General features: G+C 37.9%; 1 protein-coding gene across 5 annotated transcripts in view; it reads right to left on the reverse strand.

Moving 5' to 3' along the window:
- Positions 1-25,589, reverse strand: part of TAFA1 (TAFA chemokine like family member 1) — a 258,691-nt gene that overhangs the window by 47,968 nt on the left and 185,134 nt on the right. The gene's annotated exons all lie outside the window — the stretch shown is intronic.

Genomic DNA, 25,589 nt, shown 5'->3' on the forward strand with positions numbered 1-25,589 from the left:
ATTGGCAGTTTTAAGGGCAGGAAACCTTCCCTTTGTGTGCAAGACCACCAGGCTTAATTAGTCTTCTCCCTAATTGTTCTTTATGAACGCTTGCAATAGTTTGATTAGGTGGAGAACACAAAGGAGTGATCGACAGACAGACAGTGGCTTAGGGTTTATGAATACTTGGTGTTTGTGGCATATGCTATGTACAGAAATGAAGCATCAAGTGTATTTTTCCCCTTCACCTCAGCAATGCAGTGCAAGGAGATGAGACACCACAGTGGGCTAATGCACTGCCCAAGTAATTTCTCACTTCCTCAGTTCAGATTCTATTTAGCTCATAATCACCGAGTATTTAACAGCACCAGTCTGTTCCCCACAGATATTTGGCCACTTTATGAAATTGCAGCATAAATTTGGCAGGATTTGTTTAAACTTAGTTCAAAACATTGTGTACAGCCTACTAAAGAGCAGGATGTGTAAGAAGGCTTGCTATTATAGAAAAGCATTATTACTTTATGCCACTATGAAATGCTAACTGTACATTGCTTTTATTATAGCACAAAAAGCACTATTCCTATCTTTGGTTTTCAGGCTTTTTGAAACAACTTTGGGAGCTTTTGAACACTACAGTAACCCTGCAGCCAGGTAGGAGAATAAGCAGTTTGGAGATGCTGATCCATGTCTGTCTGTGAACAGAGGGATTTTGGAAGAGGTTGGTCAGTCCAGTAGCATCTCACTGCTCAGGAGTAAGTCTTGTTACCTGGTAATTCTACAAATGTGGTATTTCTGTAGCCAAGCACTGGGGTAGATGGTCAGGGAGGAGTCTCCCTTGAACATATATAGTTACAGTCATACGGTGGTGTGCTATCAGGTGTACTCACAGTATTAAGTGGTACCACAACTACCAATGAACAGGGATGCCACAAAGTGTGGTAATGTTTCATAATATTAAATTTTAAAACCATTGACCTTCCAGGGTGAGTCAGTGGATGAAAGCCTGTGAATGTCCATTAGGATAAATGGGCTTAGGTTGCCTGGTCATGGGGTCAAGCATTGATGAGTTTGCAAGCATGAAACAAGACTAACACTGCAGTAAATATTTAACTCATCAGGAGAAAAATTCTGCTAGATGTATTAGTTATTAGGTGCCTTTGGCCTGCTGACACAAGCTTTTTGAAAGCCAATAGGTGCCATGGAAGAGCAACAATTCAGAAACCCATCATCTGATAAATGGTCTTTTAAGTGTCTCTTAGAAGTAAGAGGAATTGTGACAATCAACTCAGCTCCAAATACTTGTATTTTTCTATGAAGTAATTCTTCAGGTAAACTCCATGTTGTCCCATCAAAATCATATTGAAAGCAATGAAAATATTCTCATTGGTTTAATTCATCTTATGGGTATACCCTAAGAGAAGAAATATTTGTGATTTTATTGATTGCAACTGCAACAGTAAAGATAATATACACAGTATTAAGCATTTCTAAATTTAGACTACATAGACTGTATGGTAAATATCTGTGAATAAGCTAAATGCTTAATTTTCTCTATTAATTTGCTGTATGAGTACTAATAACAACATGACATAGTCTTGCATAGTTATCTATTCAAAATAATGGGTTGTGGTGTATGAGCTTTTTAACACCTTTAATTGTTATGTGGAAGCTCAAGTTGCTGCAGTAATAAAGGATTTAACTCAGAGTGTATAGTTATTTAGGAATGGCAAAACATAACGAAACACTAACAGCAATGAAAAAACACTTTTTTTTTTACCACTAGAGAGTTAAGTATATTAATTGGAACTTTTATCTGCATGGACTGTAACTGTAATGTGACTAATAAGAATAATAACAATAAAAGACCCTTCCCAGTTCTGACATAGAAGAAAAAATCCATCTCACATGGAGAAAGTTATGCATGTTACACACCCAGTATATATTTTAGCAACCATGCATATACATGTTAGACTTTTTAAAAGCCATATATGAAATGGGAATAGACAGTGGAACTCAGACAAAAACAAATAGCCACAGTGATAGTAGGAAAACACATAAATGAAAAAACACACTCCTCTTTACTTTAGTCAGACAAATACATATACCACAAATACATTGGGGAGGGATACACATTCAACTTAAATCTCTATTTCAGCTGTACAAATGAAGAAGTTAGAGCAGGTAGAGGAACATGAACCAGTCTTCATTTTCCACTGAAAACATTTTAACATGTTCAGATGTGTATGCAAAGTATCTCTTCAGTCTGCATTTTTTTTCCCAACTTTCTCTTTTTTTGGAGGACAGAAGGAGCAGGAGAGGGCACAAAGAAATGCTATAATACCAAAATCTGAGGACTTCTGCTCCCGAATCAGTGATTTTTTCTCAGTGGTGTTTCTAGATTACAGGAAGACTTGGTAAAATGTTACAGTGCTGGGAGTCCTGAAAAAATGTGAATTATTGACCCAGTAGGCTGTGAGTGTAGCAAAAGTTTAAATCCTTGTCACAAAGAACAGAAGTGTCTTTTTTGGGGGAAGTTTATGGTCTATTGAGCTTAGGCAGCTTCTGGCTTTGTTTCCACAATAACAACCTCATCCAATTCTTTCAAGTCAATAGGGGAATTGCTATTGGTCTTAAAAGGAGAGGGAAGAGTCTTAAAATCCTCTAAGTAAGTGTCTTCTGAATCTTTTGCTGACAGTTACATTTCATGAAGTGGCTGTTGTATCCATCTGGTAAGAAAAATACTGCCTTTTTGTTTGTTTGTTTGTTTTAGATACTTTCCTGCCCCAAGAAAATAGGAAAAAAAAAGATTAAAAATGAAATGGGAACTTGTAAATTAGGAATATCTTTGCTGTTTCTTCAAGAAGCTTCTGAGGTAAATGAAAATGTCCTAACATGACTTATATCATCCTCACACCAGACATTAGCAGGATGTGACAGTAAGAACAGCTGATGAACTTTGCACGAAGGAAATGGGATGCCTATCGAAGCAAGGGGGACAGAACTGGCTGCTGGGAAGGACTCTGAGTTGTTGAAGATGGCAACTATCTGTAGCGTGATGATTCTGCTCATATTTCCTAGCCTTTTGGGAGTCTTTGCTCTGGATAGGCTTAAAATATGGAACTGTAGAAATTACCTATCATTGTTACTGTAAAACAGGGACATCTGTTTGTAACTCCTGCAAATAGTTTAGTTCTAATTGGAGGACACTAAGCTCCTGAAACTATTTTCATATTTATTTCTGTTATAAAGCCACCTTGAGCTTACACACCGCAGAGTAAAATATTTTATCATAAGTAAGAACCTACTCTGGGTGGCTGTGATTTAAAATATCTAATAATCTATAGGGTCTGAGTGCATGCCTGGCAGAAGCCAAAAAGCCATCTTCTAGTCATCTCTGTTTTTTATATCTCTAGCTGAGATGTAATAATAAAAGCATATTTTGCACTTCAAAATTATAACTCACCTCTGTGTTCTAGCCAAGCCTGAATTTATCAGTAAACAAACACATAAAAGGCAAACAGTAGTGCTGATTTGCGTTATACATTGTGGAAGTCATTAACTAGGACTCAGGTAGCAAAACTTATACGTTCTCTCTTTGACAGTGATGACAATTTAATAGTATTTGACTCTGCTGAGTTACATGGAGCATCCTGCAGCAATGAGAGATGTTGTTTATCAAAATGATAAACATGTTTTCATTTCCTCCTTGGCTGCATGTATGTGATCAGAAGTCTAAGGCCATCAAGAATTCACTTATTCTGGCCACCAGGCAGACATTAAGCTATTCAGGACCATCTGTGCTTGAAATGAGTTCCACTTAATGGACTTTCCTAGGGCAGGTCAGTCATAATGAATGCAAGTGTGCATGAATGCATGAGCAAAGCACCGCTTAGGTGAGACTTCTTGGGTTTTTTGGCGGAGGCACAGACAGTTGATAGATAAGATACGCCTTTCTTTTGGGGGTCATACACCCAGTGATTTTAGAATTCAGATCCTCTATTACATTTGATTCTATCTCATCATCAATGCACCAGACAACCTAATCCAGTTGAAGGTTGTTGTAAGTACTTGCTCATGTTACTCACAAAAAATAGTGATAACCAAACAACTTTATAGGCTTTGCTGGTCAAATTCTGTCTTCTGTTGCACCGTAAGCAACCCACCTTGGGAATATGAGCAAAGAAAATCATATGGACCAATTCTATCAACATTTCCAGAGAGTTCATTAGAAATATTGTTGTTTTTCCTAGCTCTGCTTATTTATACAATCTCAGCTAGACAGACTCTGTTCCAGTGTTGTCATTCTGTTTGGGGTCATATACCCAGTGATGTTATTGTGATAAAGGCTTAAGTATATGCTGATGATGCTAGACCTGAGAGATCACAGAAAACTTTAAACAGAATTGAAATTCTTTAGACTTCAAGAAAGTGTTTAACGACATGACAGTAAAAAAATTCATCAGACACATGAAGATTTTCTGAAAAAGTACCTACATGAACTAATGGGTAAAAAAAATGTGCCCCCTTACCACCTCATGCCTTTATTCAAACATCCTAGAGAAAGAAAACGCAATCCTGTGATAGCTATTTTTACATTTGCTAAGAAGAATTCAGATTTGGGGGCTGCAGTTTGAATAAGCTTTGGAAACTTCCCAGGTGTAATTAATACATTCATAAGCTTTAATCAAAATGTTTATGCCAGCTAATGTGCCAGAACTACAGACTACACTGTGCTCAGGGGAAAATACTATACTTTACTTTAAGAAATAATAAGCTACTTCTATGTTACTTACAAAATAACATTTTTGCTTCTGACAGAAATATGTAACAGATGGAAAAACAAAGTCCCATGCTACTCCATGAGCCACTTCACAAGTGAAAAAATAAAAGACTCCTCATAGCCACAGCACAATTACACTCAAATTTTTGGTTTACATATAATCCAATGACACTCTGTATCTCCTCCAGAAGGAAAAGGATCAAGCCTACAGGATGTGTGTGTGCACACAGAGGAGTGTGCATTTCTGTGCAGGGAGAGTGACAACGCTGCAGAGAATTCAGATGGGTCTTAGTGTTTTTACTCATTTTTATAAGGCCAAGACTAACTGCACCTCAGCTGCCAGAGTACCATCAGTCACAATGACTTTACAAAATAGCTGAATTTGCCCATGAACTTTAAGTGGCACAAAGGTACCATCAAAAAATGGACCCAAGTATAAAAAGTTAGCATTAAGCCATAGTTAATTCCTTACCATTATGATAACTGATACAAACAGATTCATGGTTTACTCATTATATATGGAGTAACAATAACCACCATGGGAATTTGTAACACACTGCACATGCTCCATAAGCCTCCTGGTTATATACTGGATTTCTTTTGCCCAGTGTACCAGAACAGACTGCAGTGGTCTGTTTCCTAGACTTATATTTATATGTTCATTAATATTCAGTATTTTCATTGCAACTGCAGCAACATAAGCAACTCCTGCAGTGGGTCATTAAGTTTAAGGTTGGAATACTACTTTCTCAAATCTTGTTGCTATGGAAGGGTTCTGGAGACACAGGGAACCTCCTCTAAATAATGTTTACAAAAGACCAGAACAACTAGTTCCATGAGGAGTTTAGCTAGCAAAACTTGGGTTTCCTGTAGATTTGCACCTTGTGGTTTATTTTGAACTCCTACTGAGCTTCTTTTGATGTTTAGGTCACTTAAAAGAGAACGCGTGGAGCTCCAGCTCAGCTGAGAGCCCATGGGACTCTTTCCTGGTGGGTGGTGCAATAACCCGGTCCAGTGCAAGCCCCTGTTCCTGTGTCACCAATACAAAGACCCTGTTTCCAGTAAGACCAGGAATGTTATTGTCTTGGTTTGTGTTGGAGAAGAACTGCTAGACAAAGCAGGTCAACTACAGCTGGAATTTAATTTCATACTAACCCAAAGTTTTGATAGATTCTGGAGTCAGAATTCAAATTTAAGAGGGACAATGTGCTTTAGCAGAGGCATCTCTAGTTATTTACAGTGCTATAAGCTAATCTTCTAAAAGTGATTTCGACAGAAAATTTCATTTCCATGAAATCAAACTTTTTTAAAGAAATACATAATAAAAGTATTTCTAGAGGAAAATAATATCTTTAAAATATTTTGTTCATCAGAATGTTAATATTTCATTTGAATACCAATTCTTTCATTTTTTCATTTGTATTTTATTTCCCATTCAGTATAATAGAGGAATCAGGGATATGGAAAGCTCTAATTAGCACATGGATCTGTAGTCTTTTACAATTTTCTACTAATGCTCTCTGCCATCAGCCACAGGAGGTTTTTATCTGCGAGATTTACAGATTCTTACACCCAGAATAGACTCTGATTCTCAAAAACTGGTTTATTCACAGAAAGTAAAAATAAGTATTTTTTGTAAAGAGGAAATGGCACAGATTCTGCTCTTGAATTCACACAGAAAACCCAGAGCGCACCACTATATGAGATGTGGGTGGATCTAGGGCAGGCTTATAGATTTCCATATCAAACCAATATACACACTAGAGAATAGGTCTTTCTACTAAAGAGCCTTGCAAATTGATCTCCTGAGAAATTTGCACAGGACCTTATTCTTATGCATATTTAAAAAAAATTCTTAAAGATGAATCAAAGGAAAAATGGTATCCAGAAAAACAAGGCAGTATTCTAAGCAGCTACTGCCTCTGGCACATTGCATCTCAAATGGCAGTGCAATAACCAGTGTCGGCTGGAGAATTCAAGAGGACAACAGGGCAAAAGGGGCTGGAGAGGAATGCTGATGAGGAATTTGCTTCTAACGATTAGGGAAGAAAAGCTATGGGTAGTTTTAATTATGATTTTGTATGCATACATACACTATACATATACACAAAAAATGACAGTTTATGAGAAAATCCCACCTATTGTGTGTGTATGCTGTCCCTGATAAACAGCAGAGTGAAAGCAATCAGGCAGAGCTGCCTGCAGAGAACCATACACATACCCCATACGTTTGATTGCTTTTTTGTCACAGGGAGTATTGAAAGTGAATTGTAATAAGTACTATTAGCATTCTTGTATTGATGAACTACAAAAAGCAGATATGTAACTCATGAGGCAGCCAAGAATCCAATGTTCTCATAGTGGGGATCTTCAGTCTTTTAATGAGATTTTTTTACTTTAAAGAGATATCAATTTACAGCCACTTTGAGAAATGAAGGTTATAAATTAGAAGTTTTGGTGCGATTCACAGCTCTAGAATGCCATTAAGAGATCATAGGATCATAGAATAGTTTTGGTTGGAAAAGACCTTTAAGATCATCAGGTCCAACCATTAACAGCACACTGTCAAGTCCCTCACCAAACCATGTCCCAAAGCACCACTTCTGCACATCTTTAAAATAACTCCAGGGATGGTGATTCAACAGCTTTCCTGGGCAACCTGTTCCAGTGCTTAACAACCCTTCTCAGGAAGAAAATTTTCCTAATATCCAATCTAAATCTCTCCTGGAGCAACCTGAGGCCGTTTCCTCTCATCCTATCACTTGCTTCTTGGGACAAGAGACCAACACCCTCCATGCTACAACCTCCTTTCAGGTAGTTGTAGACCATGAGAAGGTCTCCCCTCGACCTCCTTTTATCCAGACTAAACAACCCCAGCTACCTCAGCCACTCCTCATAAGATGTGTGCTCCAGACCCTTCACCAGCTTTGTTGCCCTTCTCTGAACTCGCTCCGGCACCTCAAGGTCTTTCCTGTAGTGAGGGGCCCAAAACTGAACACAGAGTTCGAGGTGCAGCCTCAGCAGTACTGAGTACAAACAGATGATCACTGCCCTGGTCCTGCTGGCTACAGTATTGCTGATCAAGCCAGGATGCTGTTGGCTTTCTTGGCCACCTGGGCACACTGCTGGCTTATATTCAGCTGCTTTTGACCAACACCTCCAAGTTCTTTTCCACTGGGCAACTTTCCAGCCACTCTTCCACAAGCCTGTAGCATTGCATGGGGTTGTTGTGACACAAGTGCAGGACCTGGCACTTGGCCTTGTTGAACTTTTTACAATTGGTCTCAACCCATCGATCCAGCTGGTCCAGATTCCTCTGTAGAGCCTTCCTACCCTCACGTATATCAGCAGTCCCACCCAACTTGGTGTTGTCAGGAAACTTACTGAGGGTGCACTCAATCCCCTTGTTCAGATTGTTGACAAAGGTATTAAACAGAACTGGCCCCAATACTGAGCCCTGGGGAGCACCACTTGTGACTGGCCACCAACCAGATTTGACTCCATTCACCGCAACTCTTTTGGCCTGGACATCCAGCCAGTTCTTTACCCAGTGAAGAGTATGCCCATCCAACCCATAAGCAGCCATTTTCTCTAGAAGAACGTTGTGGGAAACGATGTCAAAGGCTTTACTAAAGTCTAGGTGCACAATATCCACAGCCTTTCCTTCATCCACTGGGTGGGTTGCCTTGTCATAGAAGGAGATCAGGTCAGTCAAGCAGGACCTGCCTTTCATAAATCCATGCTGACTGGTCCTGATCACCTGGTTGTCCTGTATGTGAAATGTGATGGCACTCAAGACCTTCTGTTACATGACCTTCCCTGGCACCAAGGTCAGACTGACAACCCAGTAGTTCCCCAGATCCTCCTTACGGACCTTCCTAGATGGGCATCACATTTGCCAACCTCCAGTCAACCAGGACCTTCCCAGTTAGCCAGGACTGCTGACAAATGATTGAAAGTGCTTTAGCGAGCACACCCACCAGCTCCCTAAGAACCTTTGAGTGCATGTATATGAAGAGAAAAGACTTTGAAAATGCAGAAATATAAGAATGTTATTTCTGAGAAATAACTTAAGCTCCATATCAAAAAGTAATAGGCATTATGAACCTAAGTTTCATTGATTTTCAGTGAGTTATGACTCTCCTAAAGGTCTATATCACTTGTAAATGGGACTCCTTGGTCTAAATGATGTAGGCTTAGTAAGGCTGAGCATAAAATCTAGAAGAAACTTTTAAAAAATCTTGCCCTTAGTCACTTGGGTGGTTTGGAACATTTAATATTAAATTTTTCAGAGAGGATAAAATAAAACAGTTTGGGCAAAATAGATGTAATATGCCTGCCTTGAAGCAGTGCTTCTGCTATAACTTAAACTACAGGCAGCGAGATAAAACCAGAGATTAAAAAGACCTACTGTGCTATTCTGATCATTGCTCTGCAGCTGCACAATTCTTTCCAAGAACAAATTCTCTAGGTAACAAAGCTGTGGAGAAATGAACATTTCTGCTGCTAAACAGAAACCAACATTTTCAATATTGGCATCTCTGGTTTCTTGCCAGACCACAGCAAAAATACCAATTGCAATTAGGCCTGAAAATATCCTAAGTACAAAATTTGGGCGAACCACAGAATCTTGTTCTTGGGGCCTCAAAATGTTGTTCTTCTAACTTCTGCCAGCAAAAGGCATCCAAAAAATGGTTAAATTAGTATGAGTCTTAGAAAAGGCACAAAATGGAAGAAAGATAACTCTGTTTTCAGGTGAAATAATCAGACTGATAAGAAATATGTGATTTAGTCATAGCTGCTGATGAGAAATGAATATAGAAGTGTGCATGAGAAGTAGTTACTAAGAAAGGATTTAGAAATTATTCTACGTCAACCATGCTAGCGCCGTTTCATCCTGACAGAGTCTTGCTCTTGCCCAACAGGCTTTGCCTGAGCACCTTGATGTTTCCAGATCTCTAAAACTACCTAATCCTTTTATTAAATGTATTTATCTTAAATCTACTCTCCAAATTGGAAAACTATATTACCTTTCCCATCAACCTCTAAAGAGACCCAAAGTTGCTTATCACACTCATAACATATCCTTTATTGTTTCATATGATACATGAAAACCTCACATGTTTAGGATTTCTGTTAAATGTTAATTAAATAAATCCACTGATAACAAAGAAGATCAGCAATAACCAATTTAAAACCCAGGCTTTCAGTTGAGACAAAATGATGCAGGGATCTTAAACTCTTGTGGAAAAGCAGAACAATGCTGTTCTATACAGTTTATCTTTTGATTTGATTGCTGCAGATAAATTTGTCCCCAGATATCTTTATCCACTAGGGTGATCAGCCTATGGAGAGTCTATGATGTGTTTACTGAATAGAGTAACATAGTTCATGGTAATGCTCTTGTCATGTTTTATAGATGTGTGAGGTGGTTTTTATGAAGTAGTTAGATAAGGGATGGTGAAAGTAATGTGATCCATAAAGAATGTGCAGTGATGAAGAGCTAGGATTGCAGAGATAATATAGACAGACTGATATTGAGAATTATACCCAGTGCAGAAGTTGCATTAATCTTCCAAAGAATGGCAATAAACAAAATAACAAGGAGGAACAGGACTAAAAGAATTTGGCCAATATATAAAACAGAGATGTTAGGGTGGGATCAAAGTGAAGAAGTTTTGAATGGAAGCTCTTACAGATGGGCTGACTTGCTATGGTGGCAGTAACATTTTCCTCAATGGGTTTGACCATGTGTTACAAAATCCACAAAAAGGAAAACAAAGGACCGTGAGTTACAGCATATGTAATGAAAATGTCACTGTACAGGTGCAGTGTGCCATGAGCAGCAGCAGTAAATTCTGTGCTCTGCTACAGCCAAGCAATGTTAAGAAATCATTTCTCAGTCATTTTTCAATGAACAAGCGTGCACGTTATCCCACCCCATATATTCCTGGAGTCATTCACACCGTGACCATCAGCATCTGGTCCTATATTTGAGCAGAAAATTATACCTTTGCCAGGAACTGACTGCACAATAGTACAGAAGGACAGAGAATGGAATCAAAGGAACAGAAGCAATCAGTTGTTTTTGCATGGGAAGCATTTTACACTGCATACATTATCCATAGCAGAAGAACCTGAGCCTAAGGAATTTATAGAAGACTCATTACTGAACCTTATTTAGCTTCAAGCACTGTCAAACACTTCAGTAAATGTTACAGATTGGATGTAAGAACAGCAATATTTTAATTTTCAGACTGCTATACTGTGGTTACAAATTAACGGATTAAAAAATTATCTCTCAAAATAATCTATTTCATCCAGACCTAGGAATGATTAAGCTGTTTTACTACTGGTCAGAACCAAACTACATCTGAGGAAGAGAGAGGGAAACAGAGGATGACATGTGATTCAGAATTACTCTTCTCAAAATTTAACTCTTCATTGTGGTCACTTCTATGGGAAGCCTTAGTGGAAGGATGGTTACCAACTGCTCACCAAAATTTTAAGGGAGAGGACAGTGGCAATATTTTATTTCATGAACTTTTGATTCCTCTTATTTTCTTGTGTTTTATTTCCATGGCATTCATCTCAAAAAAGTCTGACTGATTTTCTCTTTCTCCAAATTACATCAAACATTCCCTAAACCTCCTTTCCCCTACATTTTCCCATAGTCACTACCCCGAGTTGCATTTTTTTTGCATGAGTCTCCATGTTTTGATGTCTCTCTCCTCCCTGTTTCTATTGATGAGCAACACTTTATTTCCTGTCACCTTGATTTGCTCGGTCTTTCCGCTCCAGCTCTCAGTGTACAATTCTAACCATGATTTATTCTGGTTCCCCTCTCTCTCTATTTTTACCTTTTTTGTAACTGTATTGAATGTTTCTCTCTTTGACAATTTCTTTCTCTTCTCTCTCAGCTCTTGGTGAACTACACAATGCAGTACTACCTCCTAATAACTGATCATCCGGCTCCTGCTCAGATTTGTGCTGCTTCTCTGATACACATGCAATTCAGTTCACTCTGTTCCCTTATAATGTGAATGAAAAGGCTGCATACTTGACTGAAATTACATGAAGTCTAGTGAGCAAATAATTTCCTACTTCGAAAGCAATGTGTGATACATTACAGCATTGGCTTGAAATTAATATTAATTTATTTTTATTAGTTAAACAGTAGCAGTGTGAGGGAGTTCTGTATTTAGCAGAACCAAAGCAGCCCAACAGAAGATGCATTTCTTTTTCTCTCTCCTGTTTACCCTTGGTAACGATCAGTATTCATCCAAACACTATCTCTGAGAATTTGGAGTAGGCTTTTTGTAATTAAAATTGCTTTTTAAACAGATTTTTTTCTTTTTAATTAAAATGTCAAACATCAATAAATTTCCATTCAAGAAAAAAAATCTTTGTCTCGGGGAGATTATAATTCCTGTAACTCAACTACTTTTACCTAATGATTTCTAATTTCTTTCCTATACAGTGCTACAGCCATGAAATGTTATGATATACTCATATCCTCATCAAAAATGGGAAAGTATCTTGAAATCTGAAGCTCAGACACAAAAGAAAATTGGAAATTACTTGAACTGTATTTCTGTATTTCTTATGATCATGAAGCTGCCATTTTACTTTAAAAAAAAAATAAAATAAACTTTTAGCCCAAAATAAGAATATAAGAACATATTTCAAGGCAATCATGCAAAAAAAAAATAATAATAATAAAAAAAAAATATATATATATATGCATGTGTCATTATGCATGTTCTGCAGCTTCCCAAGGAAAAGCAGCTGCAGATGCTGTTCCAATTGCTGCACCATACACAAATGATTGTCCTACCCTCACTTCTTCTTAGAGTTGTCCTGATGCATGCCCAGCTTTGTCCGCTTGTGAGCTAGTTGGGAAAACATCATGTAATTCAACCCCAAATGTTTTGCTTCAGATAGCTCAGGTTTAACTGCTATCTCATGGGGTCCATGTGCAACCAGAGTGTGCAGCTCCTGGTGAGCCCCAACAGACAAACTACCCCAAAGCTCTGAGCCCTCAGTTCAGCTACCTAAATTTCCTATCTTGGAAGTTTTTATAATTTTGGAGATATATATATATATATACATTTTTTTTTAATTTAATTTACTTTAATTTAATTTTATTTTATTAAGGAAATTCATGCAAACTAGATATAGGGCATCTCTGCTAACTCTTTCTAATAGTGTGTTGGAAATTAGAAGCAGAAGAGGTCATCTTGCCCAGTCCTTTCCCAGTATCAAAATGTTTCCCTCTGCACACTCATGAGCATCTTGGTCTATTTATTTTCACATTATTTAAGCAATTTGGCTTCTCCTGGTACAACAGGGGATCCTTTGAAGATACTATTTTAGCATTTAATGTGATCTACCATTGGGCTGAACAGCAAAAAAATGTTCTGTGTTTTCTTTTGCTCAGTTTTCCTCATTAATGCTAATTGTAATGCTATGACCAACTGAACACAACTATTCCCTGTTCTATGTCTACAGATGTCAGAAACGTTTCAGATGGTCACCACATCCCCCATCATCATTATCACCACTAAGCCAAGCTGTGCATTTGCTGCTTCTCTTCATCTTTCTTCATAAGCCTGCCTCCATCACCTTAATTATGCCTATAGCTCTTCTCTGCATCATTGACATCACTGGTACAGATGTTTTTAAGATTCCACTATATAACAATAACATTTTCACTAACAGTGATAAAAATTCTGCATTCTTAAGTTGATAAGTATTATTATTTCCATTTAAGAGGGGAAATCTGCTCTTTTTTCCCAACCCAGCATTTGTCTCCAGCCCGCTCTTCAGTGGAGTTAACTAAAACATGGACAACCAACATGAGTTAATAAAATTTCAAAAATATTTGTGTATCAGTGTATTAACTACCAGATACACAAGCAGTTATCTACTACTGCTTAGGCACATAGGCACTATGGAGATAGACAAGGAATTAAAAACAAGGGATAGATAGAAACAGAGACAGATGCTATGTAATAGAAAATCTAGCCAACAGTCTGAGAGTGGAAAAGGAATGCCGTATCTAATTGAAATGGGGCTCTGTGCTTTCCAGCAGTGTTCTCAACAAGGAAAGAGACTATTACCTCCTGCTTTTTGAGAAAATGCCATCACTTTCCTATTTTTTTCGTCCCTACTATAGCAGCTAGCAATTTTCCAGCATTAATACTTGAATATTTCTTTTCCCCAGATATATTAGTTCACAATTTTCTGTTTTCACTCACATTATTTCCTGAGCCTTCAAATGTTTCTGATCCTTTTTATTATGAGTCTTGGACTTCAGTGACATCTGTTATAACACATATTTTAGTATTACTGGTAAATATGCAGAGGCTCTGTTTATTATGAGCCACAACCTGGATAGAGCAGACACAAAATATTTATTTTAACACCAGAATGTGATGATGAAATTGATTTTTGCTTGGGAAAAAACTAAACTAACACTTCCAATGCCTCTGTGGCCTAAAATGGAATAAGGGGAACAGATTTTTAAGCCCATCCTACCTATCCAGCACTGCAAAGATGTCCCTCTTTTTCCAAAGGGAATATTCTCCTTACCACTATCAAGCTGCACATTAACAAAGAGGGAAATCAGCCCTGCAGCCAGTGAAACAACTGCCTTTCCACTGAGCAAACAAAAATGTAATATCAGAAATACCTTTAAGGCAGGCTTGGTTGACAAACAGGTGTTCTCTCTGTAAGACAGTTTTCTTATTGATCTGTGCTAACATCTCGCAGAAGTGAACAATCTCATTGCCATGTCAAAGGCTAACCATCTGTGAACAAGTAATGCAGCCAGAAAATCCATGTTGCTACAATAATAGCTTTAGGACATGGGTCTTATTTCAATCACCAGAAAAAAAATCCACAGAAAACAGCTAAAAAATATTTTTCTGACAAATTTGTGTATCTAGAAAAATAGTTTTAGCATTTAGCATATCTAAATAAATTACAATAATTTACACTATCAAGCAAGTAAGCTACTGAAATAATCAGAAAGTTCATTCCATCTCCTTCTTTGATATTGTGATCACCACCTCACTGTCTCATACACAGTAGCCCTTCTTTTATTTAGAAAGCATAATTCTCTCTGTGAGACAAATCACCTCTTCAATATCTGAATATAGATGTTAATATGTTCAGGATCAGATACCTCTTTTTGCATCAATAAGTAATATTCAGCCATATTGGAACTGGAATTTTAAGGGACTGTTCTGCAGGCACAGGATGATACTGAGAAGCAGACTAGTGAACTAATGGTTCTGGAACAGAAATCTAATAGCAGGACTTCCTCAGACCAGGAGTTGGTCTTTTGAGAAATTTTCTAGCTCGGTGCAATAGCACCAGGTCCTAAATAATTGTCATGTCAGAAGATACTGAGGCTGCTGGGCACAGGTTTTGAGTAATCTGACTGCTCCCTTAAAAACACGAACCAGAAGCTTCCTTATATCAAGGTAATGAATTATTATAATCTGCCTTTGAGCAGTTCCTGGACATTGTCCAGTTCATACCTAAGCATTATATGTATAGTTTTACCACTGAAAAAATATACGGTGTTGGCTAGGTCTGAAAGGCTTAAACTTTGTCCTGCTGCTCGCTGCTTATGCTCAGAGAAAAGCCTCACAGAGTACTACCAGTGGGACATCCATGAACAGCTGTGGTTCCCATCCTCCTAATGATGACTTGCAAGGAGGAAAAATGAGCACATGGTCTCTTCCACTCAGACAAGATGGGTGAGAGCACCTGGGTGTAGATGTTTCACTGGCACAGTTGAATACTAAGGTGTCTAGCACAACTACCAAGCAACGCAGTGCAAATCTCTGTACCTAACTGTTTACATCTAAGATAATGGTGTCAGAGTAGAGAACATGGAGCAGAAAGTGCATGGGCTTGTAACATTTGAGCCCCTGAGCTCCTGGTCTTGAGCTGCAGCAGATGCAGAGTCAGAGAGGGAACCCTTAATCTCACAATGTTTCAGCTCAGTGCACAACAGAAGAGAAACCTGGGCTGGGAAAAAGCACAATGGCACACAGCTGCCCCAAATTTTCTATTCTCCTTTGCTGCTTTATTCATTTATGTTTTCATCGCAGCAATCAAAAGCCTATCATCCCCAGCCAATGTAGGCAAGCTATTTGTGAGATCTGTTAAGTTTGTGCATAAATATTCCACTGCTTGCTGCTTTCCAAAAAGATCAAATCTCCTGGGCACTTGTGGTCTCCTCCCCATTATCAATACTTTGTTGACTTGTTTCAGCAGAAAATTTGCACGATCCTGAAGCATTGATGCAAATTCTTTTTAAAGTAGGTTGGACAAAGAAAGTATTGTAGAGACTGACAATAGAAAAAACTCCTGCAGAGAGCTACAATAGAAAATAGAAAATACAGCACTGTCAGTAATTCAGCAAACTCATGGTTCCCTCCTCTTGGGCTCTTTCAACCCAAAACCTCAAAATCAACCAATTGGCACTTCCTGATATATATTTGCATACTTGTTTACTTTTCAAAGTAATTAGCTTTTAAAGTATTACCAGGGAGCTGAATAAATGTACAATATAGTTCTAAAAACAACACAAGAGAAACTGTTTGCATTTGAATGCATTTACTTTGCTGGTACCATGCATGTATCAGCCCAGTGAACACTTAATGTTGAACATTAATTATACAAACAAAAGAAATGGCACAAAGCTGTTGTCTCTGTTAGTTGCCTTCCAAGATTAATCCTTGTTTATGTTAGAGGTTTTGTGTCCTAAATAAATTACTAACTGTGACTGCTTCAAAAAGGATGATATTTAAGATGATTGAAAATATGCCCTGATCAATGCCCTAAATAAACAAGCACTCAGCTGTTGATGCTCACTCACTGACCCTCACTTGGTCAGAAATTTTTTTAATCATGCTACGAATTTCATCAGGTGGTCACCAGCATGATGGACTGATGATAGCTCTGCTCCCTTCTGGCCAGTTATCTAACATACGGGCTTTCCAGTCAACTGCTCTTGGTTTTATGGCTTTATTTCTGATCCGAGAAAGTAAGCACTTTGGCATCAGAACAAAGCAAAAAAGAAAAGTGTAAAACTGCACTGAAATTCCTTGAAGAAATACAGGCTTAGTTTAAGTGAATGTTTAAGCTAAACAATCCAGATACTTTTAGCTGTTGACAAAAAAAAAAAAAAAATACAAAAAACAAACCCAACAAATAACAAGAGAGAGAGAGAAAAGTCACTTGGCAAAATATGACAGCAATCATCTTTTCAAAAGGTAAAAGATTACAAATGTCAATGGCAAGGGACGAAATCAAATCTCCAGTTTCAGCCAAATTCCTTTGGTTAGGAATGAAACAGTGTCCTAAAAAAGCTCCAATCACTTCACAAAGTAGCAGATGCCATCTCATTAAGATTATTTGCTGAGAAGTATCATCCATTGCTCTTTGTATCAGTTTCATAAGACAGCAAGGTCTACTTACTGGCTGCCACTGCAGATTTTTGGAAGCCCTCTATTAGGCTTCATTAACCTGGTTATCAAGCCATGATGTCCATCATAGCCTCACTTACTGCTTCTTGGTAGAAGGTGGCTTTGGTGTGAGTGCAACCAGAAACACAAGCTTAATAATAAAATAATAAATAAACATTTGTTAACAAAACTCAGTAAATAATAATGCAAAGTGAATAAAAGAGGACAAAAAGTTAACTGCAACTCATTGACACAATCCCCAAAGCTCCATATGAGAAAATTAGGTTTGACCAACTGTAAAAAGTAAACTGGTGGTGACTAATACTAGTTATGAACAAAATTCAAATGTTTCTAACCAAAATAAGAGTGACTTTCTGGAAAAGACAATTATTAAGGGTTATGAACAAGAGGAGTGGTTTGAAATTATGTGTAATCAGGGTAATGCTAAATGTCAAGGAAATACGAATTTTCTCTGTGCCTTCTAGTACCAAATCCAGGAGTTATGACAGAATATGCAGTTGAAGGTTCAGACAAATAACAGAGACTTTCACAGACAAGGCACATGAACTGAAAGTTTTCCATGAGTTCATGAAGTGGTTAGACAAGCAAATGGGAGAAAACTCATTTAGGGATTGTGTTTAGTAAACATTGAGTCACAAACTATTGAAAACTGGGAAGGTCGAGGGGGAAACTCTCTGCATTTATCACTCCTGTACCGTGCCTTAGTATGTGCTGTGATTTCTACTGGAGACAAGAGACTGGATTCCTTGCCTGACCCAGTAAGGTTGTTTTTGTATTCCCAGAGATGGTCTTGATGTCCCAGAGGTCATTCTTCTAGTCTACTGAAAATAGCAACCCACTACAAAGTGTTATCAAGTTTATTTAGGACATGTATTTCTAACATAAATCACATATTGGGAATTTCATATCCCTTCAGGTCTTGCATTGCCATCATTTCTGTTTTTATTCAGGGCCAATCTCCTTCACGCTTCCATCTCCTGTATTCTCTTTGTACTCAAACTATACCAGTTTTGATGTGCTCTCTCAAAAGAAGACTTGTGCTATGAAACGCCATCAGAATTACACACTCAAAGTTTTATTTATTTCATTCATCATCTGACAGCCTGCATTGTGAAGCCTTGTCCAGAGTCACTGCTAGAGGACAGAACAAGGAAGGAAATGTCAAAGTTGTCATGCACGTTCCCCTAAAATCTCCCCCAATTCTTTGATTTCTGTTGCTAGCCACTCCCCTCTCCAAAACTTCTTTGTGCTTGGGCTTCAAGCTAAAGATGAGTCTCACATGCACCTGAGAAATCCTCAGTGTCCCAGATTCACTGCTAAATGGGCCTTAAAGGTGTACAAACCTGGAAAATAAATACTGCCAAACTAGATCAGAACAGTTGTCCATCACCTGTTCTGTACTCATTATGACAGGTCCAACACAAAGGGGCTTCAAAGGAATATTAAAGAAGCCCCAAAATGGGACAACTACAATATAGCTTGCTTACACACTCATATCCTGTGGAATAAGAGCTCCTATTCCTTTGGAAGAAGTTTTCATCCTATGCAAAGTCATGATGTTCAAATGATCCAGCAAAATATCCATATTATTTTATGTCCCTGGTACTACCGGTATAGCACAGACCCCACATATTTTACATATTTAATCCTGATTCCTTGCATCAGTTTCTTAAATTTCTTGAGTATCTGCACTCACTCATTAAGAGAGATGCAAACAGTAACTTATTCTGCAATTCTGTTTCATGCTTCTTCATGAGTTTTTCTCTAGTGTGTGTGGTCACTGACACATCAACTTTTGCTCATACATAGCTATTTCCTTGTCTTTCAAACCTATTATGTGGCTTCTCTTTTAGTTTTCACTGGTGCTTTGGATTTGATGATAGAAGGGGTGATGTGAATCCACCAGAACAAACATTTTAAATTCTCATAATGACATTCAAGAATTCAATATTCAATTCAGTATTTTCCCTCCCATTATTATCCTAGTGTGCTGGAGCAAGCATTTCAGCAGTCACCAGTTTGGGCACACCTAATTCACTTTGACACAGTTTTTTCAAATAACCAATGTTTTCACAACAAATCATCCTCTGCAGTGATGGGTGATTCTTCCCTCACCACCACAAGAGCAGTAGGTGGCCCCCAATGACTCACCCCTGGGACTGCTCTAGCTCTGCTTTCTAAGTGTTCTTGGCCTCTTTCTCTATTTCCTTCACGTCCTCTTGGGTTGAACTCCTGTTAGGCTATTCTCTTCACCACACATTCCCCTGGGTGCTCTTGTCTCTCTGCAGTTCACATCTTGACAACATCACCTTCCCTAGTTCTTCACTTACATGATACTTCACAGATGCATTACTTATTTCTGGAGCACAATGCTGCTAACCAGGTCACATGCTGGATCATGTTAATTCTAGTGCACAGTGAGCAGATGTTCTGCTCAGGAGATGAAACAAGTCTTTGAATTGAGTAGTCAGGAATTAATTAGAGTCCAATACTGTGAGGGACAGACACAAGGACTAGCTTTAGCCCAGAGATGATTAAGTGGCACTTCAAATGCCCATCTCCCTCCGCTGAATATAAAGGCACAATAATGCCCCAAGGCTAAAATTAGCCTTTGTGATTTTCCTCCGGTGTACACATTTTTTGTTTTATTTTTCCTGCTTTTATCAACACCGAAAATCATCTACCCGTTTAACAGCCATTCATCTAGTTTTCTTAGTCCTTGGGGAACTCTTTGCCATGTTTACATACTTTTCCAAACTTACCAGATCATTACCCAAACATTTAGGAAATCTAATTCATGGTAAACACATCTCTTAGTGCTAATTAATTAACATTTAAAATAATATATAACTATAAAAAATATTTCTGTGTAACTCTGGAAATACTTGAAAGCAGTGTTAGAATATTAAAGGCATTACTGAAGAGAATTTCATTATTTGCACATACACACCCACCCATGTACACACACTGTTAAATGGGCATTATTTGTCTTTATATTGTCTTGGCTATCCAAACATAAGAAGGCCTTAATTTTAAGACCGATCTGCATGCAGTGTGAAGGAATTTCATATTCCAGCAGGGACCCCAAGCCACACACACTTTTTAGTTGTGGTTGTGCATGTCAGCCTGTAAAAACTCCGGATGTGTATGCACGGGGTGGGCAATTGGGCACATCAGCATCCATCCAGGTCAGTGCTGAGTATGCTTGACTCTGGTCTGTGTGCAGATATAAAGAGTTTTCCATGTTATACCCACTGAGCCTGTTACAGAAAAACTGTGTTCATTAGGGATGAGCAGTACATTTTTCTATATTTTTTTCTGAGCATTAAAATATGTTTCACAATATATTTTTAGCTCAGTTCATTAAATACATGCACAAGCATGCTCATATATCTGTGATTTCACTAGGTTAGTCTTACAGTATTGCTAAGCCATATTAAACACCGTGTACTGCATATTTTGTGTTTTACTATTACTGCCTTGAGCTCCACAAACTTAATTGCCAGAGTGACAATATTTCAGAGTTGTGAATTGAGACCATTGTTGGAAGGCTAAGTATTACATCTGAAGTGGTGGAGGGCAGGTATTTGATGTCATGGGGGTTGTGTGAAAGTGTTAGAATTTTATTAATGGAAAGCAAATTCTGCTGCATACCACCCTACAAGGTATTGTATGTCACTAAGGGATATGTCAAGATCTTTCCACCACTTTGCTTGATTCTTGATGCCAATCATCAAAAAGCAATTGGAGAAAAAGCAAACCGCTATCACCCTTGTAGATGGTTTTTAAAACATACTTTAGACTGTGAATAAGAGATGTTGATTCCCTTTTCCAAATATGGTAACAGGTTAGTGCCCTTATGCTTGGGCCTTTTCTCAAACTAGGTCCTGTTCACTTTGATTTTTCCCTTGGTTGCGGAAGGTCACATACACATCAGCTTAACTGAACAGCAACACCGGCAAATATCTGTAGTGTTCAACTTGGTTTCAACTTCTCAGTCTCAAGCCAGATGTTGCATATGGAGTGAGAAGGTATTTTTTCATTCCTGTACCTACTATAGTCACAGAACCACAGAATGGTTGGGGTTAGAAGGGACCTCTGGATATCATCCAGTCCAACACACTTGCTAAAGCAGGTTCACCAGAGCAGATCACACAGGAATGTGTGCAGGTGGGTTTTGAATGTCTCCAGAGAAGGAGAATCCACATCCTCTCTGGGCAGCCTGTCCTAGGGCTCTGGCACCCTCAAAGTAAAATGTAGGAAGTAGGAATCAGGAGATAACCAGGCAGCAATCAGGTCAGTTGTCAATGAGGTACATGTTCTCAGAAAAGGTGCTATAGGTGTTCAGTTGGCTACTTAATATGCTTTGATATTTGCTATCCAGTCCTCCAGCTTTACTATATAACAGCTTAAACATTACAGGCAATTACATACAAAACACTGTCTAAGGGTGTTCTAATTGCACCCATACAGCATCCAAACTCTTTCACAGCTTCCTCCAACAGCTCTTACAAAACTACGCAAAAGTATAGGGGAAAATAACAAACACTATGTATATATCATAACATTTGCTTTTTCCACTCCGCTGAAAATATTGCAGAAAATTTATACATTTCCAAACAGAACAGGGATTTCCTGAGAAAATTCACAGGCATCAGGGATAAAATGTTGAAAGCATTTTGTCCTGCATGACGTACTTACGTATTTGGATAAAATTATACAACCATAATTCCCAAAGCTTTTTGAATAACATATCAAGAATAACAAGGAAACTCTCATTAGACCTCTAACTTTCAGTTTTGACACTGTAGTTTCATACTCATCCCTACATGAAGAGCACCATCACATCTCTAATGGCTACAAGTGGTGACCACTGCCAGGGGAGGGCATTTTTAACAGTGCATATCCCACACTAACCCAGCAGTAACTGCTTTATGAACAACTACATCACCTCCCCCCAGTGATCCACTGTGACCATCATAGCACCAAGTAACTCCCTGCTATATGCTTAAATTTATTATATTTTCTTAAAGGAGAGGTTGCCTGGCTGGCTGGAGACAGTTTTTTACCTAGATGATTTAATAAAGTAACAGTGCACCAATTTACTTGAGAAAGGTTATTGCCATAGCAAGAATGACTGGAAGTTACTTGGCAGCTTGTTTTATTTTGAAAAAAAAAAAAAAGCCAGACTTTCAAAAGGTCTTGATTCTTGGATTCCTGCACTTAGCTTGTATGGCTGAGATTTTCACTCTTTTACTAAAAGAGTTGGGCAGTAATGCAAAATGTTTAAAAAGTGAATGTTTTTTCAGTTGATTTCACGATTTTCCAGCTCAAGCAAATTACTATTAAAGCTCCTTTAGAATACGTGCAAAATTTATTATAATATTAAAATAAAGTAATAATTAGATCTTGACCTTAATAATGGCTTCTATTGGGCTTACGTCATTTATTAAGTTCAAATAAAAAGACCCGTCTCATTAATGGTGACTGATGCCCTGCGTCACCTGCAAGGTTTCCTGCAAACTTGAAACCTCCCTGCAGAATCTCCTCCTGCCTGGGCTGGGACCATCGTTAGCTCTCAGTGTTTCCCAGCACGGTTGAGCTGATTCCCTAATCCCACAGTTCCTTATGAGTATCTTCTAAAACGGTCCAGGAAGGCAAGAGATGTTGCCTCTTCCCCAAAATATAAAGATGTTTAATGGCAACATGCATGCAGCTAACACAATCCCATCCCCAGGATCTTTGTGAGATTATTCTGTAACTTTATTAATTAGATATTCTAGATTCATGAACATAATTTGCACAGTGTCTGTCACTATAGAGCCTATTCACCGGTTCAAATGAGAATGCTCCCTCTTGTTTGTGTCTGTTTTCTTTTTTTTTTCCAGATGGAGTACAATGTTTAGTCACCATTCTTCCCATCACAGGTGGCAATGCCATTTTCTTAGTGACTTTGCCTCTTATTATTTATCTGCTGCTTTCTTGCTGTTCCTCTAATTCTTTTTTAATCTTTGCACTGTCCTACAGTTGTTCCTGAATACTGATGTCTCCTAGAGTCTTTGTCCCTTGAAAAGCTAGATAATGCAGCAAGTGGCTGCTATAAATGCAAAATAAAATACTTAACCACTTTATTACAATTTTCATGCAACAGTACACGGCATTATATTTGTTCAAAAGACTAAGTAATAGAAGAAAATAAAAAGATCATCAATTAATGATAAATTATATTATCTATTTTCACCTATAAAATCAGAGATTCAGCATAACTTCTCTCCTACAATCTTCTTTGAAAAATGCAAATAAAGGAAACTGAGAGAAATGTGTTGACTTTGAAGCAGGGCATATTCTGTCCTTAAGTGTAGATGATAATGCCATTTAAGAATGTATTTGCACACACTCATAGTGAATATCTCTAAAATCTGTGAACATGTATATAAACACATACTCATTTTTAAACATACATATGCATAGAGGTTCAGCTAGCTTGGAATTTAAAACTCAGTTGTATTTTCCTCAGGAGTCCCTGACTATCTTGAAAGATGTGTGCAGTTAGCAGATAGCTTAAGGTACATTTGAACAACTGCTCCACCTTTACCTGCTGTTATTACCAGAAAACAAGAGGAAATTGAGTGATGTCTTCTACTCTCCATCTAAAAACACCACAGGCACTAGTAAGTGTTTTAGAACAGCTTTGCTTGAATAACTGCCTTAATGTCATCTGGCATGTTCTGACACCTACCAGCTATTTGCAAGTTAGGTAAAAAATTGAACATACAGATCATTTTCTACAATAAAATGTCACATTTTGGTGATAACCCTGGTTCACCCAATGAATACTAAACTTCACATACATCCAGATAGTAGAAGTGATGATCTATTTATGTTAATTAACTTTATCAGACTTAATAACACACTGGATTAATTTTCTGTTCTCTAATGTTTGGAAAATACCAAAATCAGAATCCTGAAATGGATCCATTACTAACATGGATCATCGTAACTACTATTCCTTGATAAGACTACTTGATACAGTTTCAGTGATTTAAAATTTGGTCCGCAAAGCTAACATGAACTAGATGTAGCATCTCCCACAAAATGATTCCCTTTTCTAACACAATTTGGTGTTTCTCATCTTCATTGGTACCCCTTAGGTCTTTGGTTTAGTATGTCAATATATATAAAACTTATGCAGCTTATTTGGTTGCCATGTATTATCTACATGACATTATCATTGCAAACATCTGCTGCTCGCCAGTAGCATTTTGCACATTAGATCATGCAAAGCTTTTGACTGCAAGGGGATCTTTGAGCTCAGGTGTAAACATTTGCATTGTAACCATTCAAACCAACATGAAATGAATCCCCCTTACTGTCTCTATAAACGGGGAAGGGAACACATTTTTTTGTGCAACTGATTAGCATCTAGCTTGAACTCTCCTCATTCTCCTGGTTTGGACTACTATGGAAAATTCAGACTAAGCACACATTAAAGCTCTCATTCTTTGGCACAGGTTGTGATTTCTCATTTTTCAGTCTGTTCCACAGTCCTGAGTCATGATTCCTCATACTTGGTCTTCAATTCCCTTGTTTCTTTCTTTGATCAAGGCCCAACTGTGTCATCTACAAATTAGATGTGACAATTATACACAGCAAATAACGTTTTTCAAAGATATTTTGGATACAGAAAGCAACGCGTTAGCAATGAAAAGACTTTGTCTACTACAATATTTCAGTCTAATCTTGCTGCTCCGTGTATATACCATTAATCAACCACATGTCCCTGAATTATCATGTATTTATTCTAGTCCTTACTCTTTCACTTATTTGTACAAGTTTCTTCTGTAGATGCAGTAACTGCTTTGTGCAAGTGCAGTAAGCAATCTTCCCTACCATCTCATTTTATGTTAAGAAATGATCGATAGCAGAGAAATTGTATCCATCTCCTGCCTGCATGTCTGTGGCAAATGCACAGACACACACACCTCATAGCTTTACAGACCTCACTACGCATAATTACAAAGCATATTGCCTTGTATTATAATAAATATAGAAAGCAATCCATATTCATGTTGTTATGGTATGAAGCAGGATGGATAAAATCCTGTAGCTCCACTGAGGTGATAAAGTTAATGCAATTTCTACTCTGTAAGAACTGAAAAAAAGACATCAGGAATTTGTCTGATAGCATTAATCAGTCCTTTCTGTATTACAAGTAAGGTGCATTACATTACCCACTGTTTTCAATTGCAGAATATGTTACAGTTTGTCATATTACACTGCATGCTGTTTAGAAGTTCTTATCTAGCAGTTTTTACCACTTTCAG

Source organism: Columba livia, chromosome 10 (genome assembly GCF_036013475.1).
Source record: "Columba livia isolate bColLiv1 breed racing homer chromosome 10, bColLiv1.pat.W.v2, whole genome shotgun sequence".
Taxonomy (NCBI): Eukaryota; Metazoa; Chordata; class Aves; order Columbiformes; family Columbidae; genus Columba; species Columba livia.